Here is a 6298-nt window from a genome sequence, read left to right as displayed (position 1 = left end):
AGTGGGAGTTCTTAAGTAATATGATTAATTGAACTTAAATTTATCATGAACTTAGTACCTGATAGTATTTTGCTTGTCTATGTTTGTTGTAGATAGATGGCTCGTGCTATTGTTCCGTTGAATTTTAATGCGTTCCTTGAGAAAGCAAAGTTGAAAGATGATGGTAGCAATTACACGGACTGGGTCCGTAACCTGAGGATTATCCTCATTGCTGCACAGAAGAATTACGTCCTGGAAGCACCGCTGGGTGCCAGGCCTGCTGCTGATGCAATTGACGATGTTAAGAACGTCTGGCAGAGCAAAGCTGATGACTACTCGATAGTTCAGTGTGCCATGCTTTACGGCTTAGAACCGGGTCTTTAACGACGTTTTGAACATCATGGGGCATATGAGATGTTCCAGGAGTTGAAGTTAATATTTCAAGCAAATGCCCGGATTGAGAGATATGAAGTCTCCAATAAGTTCTATAGCTGCAAGATGGAAGAGAATAGTTTTGTCAGTGAACACATACTCAAAATGTCTGGGTATAATAATCACTTGATTCAACTGAGAGTTAATCTTCCTGATGATAGTGTCATTGACAGAATTCTCCAATCACTGCCACCAAGCTACAAGAGCTTCGTGATGAACTATAATATGCAAGGGATGGACAAGACTATTCCCAAGCTCTTCGCAATGCTAAAAGCCGCGGAGGTAGAAATCAAGAAGGAGCATCAAGTGTTGATGGTTAACAAAACCACCAGTTTCAAGAAAAAGGGCAAAGGGAAGAAGAAGGGGAACTTCAAGAAGAACAGCAAACAAGTTGCTGCTCAAGAGAAGAAACCCAAGTCTGGACCAAAGCCTGAAACTGAGTGCTTCTACTGCAAGCAGACTGGGCACTGGAAGCGGAACTACCCCAAGTATTTGGAGGATAAGAAGGATGGCAAAGTGAACAAAGGTATATGTGATATACATGTTATTGATGTGTACCTTACTAATGCTCGTAGTAGTACCTGGGTATTTGATACTGGTTCTATTGCTAATATTTGCAACTCGAAACAGGGACTACGGATTAAGCGAAGATTGGCTAAGGACGAGGTGACGATGCGCGTGGGAAATGGTTCCAAAGTCAATGTGATCGCGGTCGGCACGCTACCTCTACATCTACCATCGGGATTAGTTTTAGACCTAAATAATTGTTATTTGGTGCCAGCGTTAAGCATGAACATTATATCTGGATCTTGTTTGATGCGAGACGGTTATTCATTTAAATCAGAGAATAATGGTTGTTCTATTTATATGAGTAATATCTTTTATGGTCATGCACCCTTGAAGAGTGGTCTATTTTTATTGAATTTCGATAGTAGTGATACACATATTCATAGTGTTGAAACCAAAAGATGCAGAGTTGATAATGATAGTGCAACTTATTTATGGCACTGCCGTTTAGGTCATATCGGTGTAAAGCGCATGAAGAAACTCCATACTGATGGGCTTTTGGAATCACTTGGTACTTGCGAACCGTGCCTTATGGGCAAGATGACTAAAATGCCGTTCTCCGGAACTATGGAGCGAGCAACTGATTTGTTGGAAATCATACATACTGATGTTTGTGGGCCAATGAATGTTGAAGCTCGTGGCGGGTATCGTTATTTTCTCACCTTCACAGATGACTTGAGCAGATATGGGTATATCTACTTGATGAAACACAAGTATGAAACATTTGAAAAGTTCAAAGAATTTCAGAGTGAAGTGGAAAATCATCGTAACAAGAAAATAAAGTTTCTACGATCTGATCGTGGAGGAGAATATTTGAGTTACGAGTTTGGTTTACATTTGGAACAATGCAGAATAGTTTTGCAACTCACGCCACCCGGAACACCAGAACGAAATGGTGTGTCCGAATGTCATAATCGTACTTTACTAGATATGGTGCGATCTATGATGTCTCTTACTGATTTACCGCTATCGTTTTGGGGTTATGCTTTAGAGACGACGCATTCACGTTAAATAGGGCACCATCAAAATCCGTTGAGACGACGCCTTATGAACTATGGTTTGGCAAGAAACCAAAGTTGTCGTTTCTTAAAGTTTGGGGCTGCGATGCTTATGTGAAGAAACTTCAACCAGATAAGCTCGAACCTAAATCGGAGAAATGTGTCTTCATAGGATACCCGAAAGAGACAATTGGGTACACCTTCTATCACAGATCTGAGGGCAAGATTTTTATTGCTAAAATCGGATCCTTTCTAGAGAAGGAGTTTCTCTCGAAAGAAGTGAGTGGGAGGAAAGTAGAACTTGATGAGATAACTGTATCTACTCCCTTGTTGGAAAGTAGTTCATCACAAGAATCGGTTCCTGTGACAACTACACCAATTAGTGAGGAAGCTAATGATATTGATCATGAAACTTCAGATCAAGTTTCTACTGAACCTCGTAGGTCTACCAGAGTAAGATCCGCACCAGAGTGGTACGGTAATCCTATTCTGGAAGTCATGTTACTTGACCATGATGAACCTACGAACTATGAGGAAGCGATGATGAGCCCAGATTCCGCAAAATGGCTAGAGGCCATGAAATCTGAGATGGGATCCATGTATGAGAACAAAGTATGGACTTTGGTTGACTTGCCTGATGATCGGCAAGCCATTGAGAAAAAATGGATCTTTAAGAAGAAGACTGACGCTGATGGTAATGTAACTGTCTATAAAGCTCGACTTGTTGCGAAAGGTTTTCGACAAGTTCAAGGGGTTGACTACGATGAGACTTTCTCACCCGTAGCGATGCTTAAGTCTGTCCGAATCATGTTAGCTATTGCTGCATTTCATGATTATGAAATCTGGCAAATGGATGTCAAAACTGCATTCTTAAATGGATTTCTGGAAGAAGAGTTGTATATGATGCAGCAAGAAGGTTTTGTTGATCCAAAAGGTGCTAACAAAATGTGCAAGCTCCAGCGATCCATTTATGGACTGGTGCAAGCATCTCGGAGTTGGAATAAACGCTTTGATAGTGTGATCAAAGCATATGGTTTTATACAGACTTTTGGAGAAGCCTGTATTTACAAAAAAGTGAGTGGGAGCTCTATAGAATTTCTGATATTATATGTAGATGACATATTATTAATTGGAAATGATATAGAATTTCTGGATAGCATAAAGGGATACTTGAATAAAAGTTTTTCAATGAAAGATCTAGGTGAAGCTGCTTACATATTGGGCATCAAGATCTATAGAGATAGATCAAGACGCTTAATAGGACTTTCACAAAGCAGATACCTTGATAAAATTTTGAAAAAGTCCAAAATGGATCAGGCAAAGAAAGGGTTCTTGCCCGTGCTTCAAGGTGTGAAGTTGAGTCAAACTCAATGCCCGACCACAGCAGAAGATAGAGAGAAAATGAAAGATATTCCCTATGCTTTAGCCATAGGCTCTATCATGTATGCAATGCTGTGTACCAGACCTGACGTATGCTTAGCAATAAGTTTGGCAGGGAGGTACCAAAGTAATCCAGGAGTGGATCACTGGACAGCGGTCAAGAACATCCTGAAATACCTGGAAAGGACTAAGGATATGTTTCTCGTATATGGAGGTGACAAAGAGCTAGTCGTAAATGGTTACGTCGATGCAAGCTTTGACACTGATCCGGACGATTCTAAATCGCAAACCGGATACGTGTTTTTATTAAACGGTGGAGCTGTAAGTTGGTGCACTTCTAAACAAAGCGTCATGGTGGGATCTACATGTGAAGCTGAGTACATAGCTGCTTCGGAAGCAGCAAATGAAGGAGTCTGGATGAAGGAGTTCATTTCCGATCTAGGTGTCATACCTAGTGCATCGGGACCAATGAAGATCTTCTGTGACAATACTGGTGCAATTGCTTTGGCAAAGGAATCCAGATTTCACAAGAGGACCAAGCACATCAAGAGACGCTTCAATTCCATCCGGGACCAAGTCCAAGTGGGAGACATAGAAATTTGCAAGATACATACGGATCTGAATGTTGCAGACCCATTGACTAAGCCTCTCTCACGAGCAAAACATGATCAGCACCAAGACTCCATGGGTGTTAGAATCATTACTATGTAATCTAGATTATTGACTCTAGTGCAAGTGGGAGACTGAAGGAAATATGCCCTAGAGGCAATAATAAAGTAATTATTTATTTCCTCATATCATGATAAATGTTTATTATTCATGCTAGAATTGTATTAACCGGAAACATGATACATGTGTGAATACATAGACAAACATATAGTCACTAGTATGCCTCTACTTGACTAGCTCATTAATGAAAGATGGTTATGTTTCCTAACCATAGACATGTGTTGTCATTTGATTAATGGGATCACATCATTAGGAGAATGATGTGATTGACATGACCCATTCCGTTAGCCTAGCACTTGATCGTTTAATATATTGCTATTGCTTTCTTCATGACTTATAGATGTTCCTGTAACTATGAGATTATGCAACTCCCGTTTACCGGAGGAACACTTTGCGTACTACCAAACGTCACAACGTAACTGGGTGATTATAAAGGAGTACTACAGGTGTCTCCGAAGGTACATGAGTTGGCGTATTTCGAGATTAGGTTTTGTCACTCCGATTGTCGGAGAGGTATCTCTGGGCCCTCTCGCTAATGCACATCACTATAAGCCTTGCAAGCAATGTGACCAATGAGTTGGTTACGGGATGATGCATTACGTAACGAATAAAGAGACTTGTCGGTAACGAGATTGAACTAGGTATTGGATACCGATGATCAAATCTCGGGCAAGTAACATACCGATGACAAAGGGAACAATGTATGTTGTTATGCGGTTTGACCGATAAAGATCTTGGTAGAATATGTAGGAACCAATATGGGCATCCAGGTTCCGCTATTGGTTATTGACCGAGAATAGTTCTAGGTCATGTCTACATAGTTCTCGAACCCGTAGGGTCCGCACGCTTAACGTTATGATGATAGTTTTATTATGAGTTTATAAGTTTTTGATGTACCGAAGTTTGTTCGGAGTGCCGGATGTGATCACGGACATGACGAGGCGTCTCAAAATGGTCGAGACATAAAGATTGATATATTGGACGACTATATTCGGACACCGGAAGTGTTCCGGGTGATTTCGGACAAAACCAGAGTGCCGGAGGGTTACCGGAACCCCCCCGGGAGAGTTAATGGGCCACATGGGCCTTGGTGAGAAGAGAGAGGGGCGGCCAGGGTGGGCCGCGCGCCCCCTCTCCCTCTGGTCCGAATTGGACTAGGAGGGGGGGCAGCGCCCCCCTTTTCCTTCCTCCTCTCCCCCTTCCTTTCCCCCTCCTACTCCTACTAGGAGGAGGAGGACTCCTCCTTGGCGCGCCCCAAGGGGCCAGCCGGCCTCCCCCCTTGCTCCTTTATATACGGGGGCAGGGGGGCACCCTAACACACAAGTTGATCTACGAATCGTTCCTTAGCCGTGTGCGGTGCCCCCCTCCACCATATTCCACCTCGGTCATATCGTCGCGGAGTTTAGGCGAAGCCCTGCGCTGGTAGAGCATCATCATCGTCACCACGCCGTCGTGCTGACGGAACTCATCCCTGAAGCTTTGCTGGATCGGAGCCCGGGGATCGTCATCGAGCTGAACGTGTGCTGAACTCGGAGGTGCCGTACGTTCGGTACTTGGATCGGTCGGATCGTGAAGACGTACGACTACATCAACCGCGTTGTCATAACGCTTCCGCTTACGGTCTACGCGGGTACGTGGACAACACTCTCCCCTCTCGTTTCTATGCCATCACCATGATCTTGCGTGTACGTAGGATTTTTTTTGAAATTACTACGTTCCCCAACACTTCTTACTCCTTATTCCTTCATCCATCGTGATATCAGCCAATACTTGAGAACTTCAATCACACAAAACTCAACAAAACCTTCGTGAGATCCTTTAGCATAACAAAGCATATCACTACTCTAAGTATTGTTGCAAACCCATTCATATTTTATTTTTGCATTATATTGACTGTATTCCAACTTTAGTATAGCTAGTACTCTCCAACACAAACCATATATTCATCGAAATAAGCACACAATGCAAAGAAAATAGAATTGTCAAAAACAGAACAGTCTGTTGTAACCAGGGAACTTCGTATACTTCTGTAACTCTAAAAATTCTGAACGTGGGAAATTTGTATATCTGTTTTGTGTAAAAAATTCAGAGCAAAATCACGTCTCTGTCATTTATGAAAATTATTTTCCTGAGCGCAAAAGTTTCTGTTTTTCAACAAGATCAAATCAACTATCACCCAACATGATCCTAAAGGCTTTGCTTGGCGCAAACAC

This window comes from Triticum aestivum, chromosome 7B (assembly GCF_018294505.1).
Source record: "Triticum aestivum cultivar Chinese Spring chromosome 7B, IWGSC CS RefSeq v2.1, whole genome shotgun sequence".
Lineage (NCBI taxonomy): Eukaryota > Viridiplantae > Streptophyta > Magnoliopsida > Poales > Poaceae > Triticum > Triticum aestivum.
The sequence above is the reverse complement of the archived record's forward strand: the minus strand, read 5'-3'. Positions refer to the sequence as shown.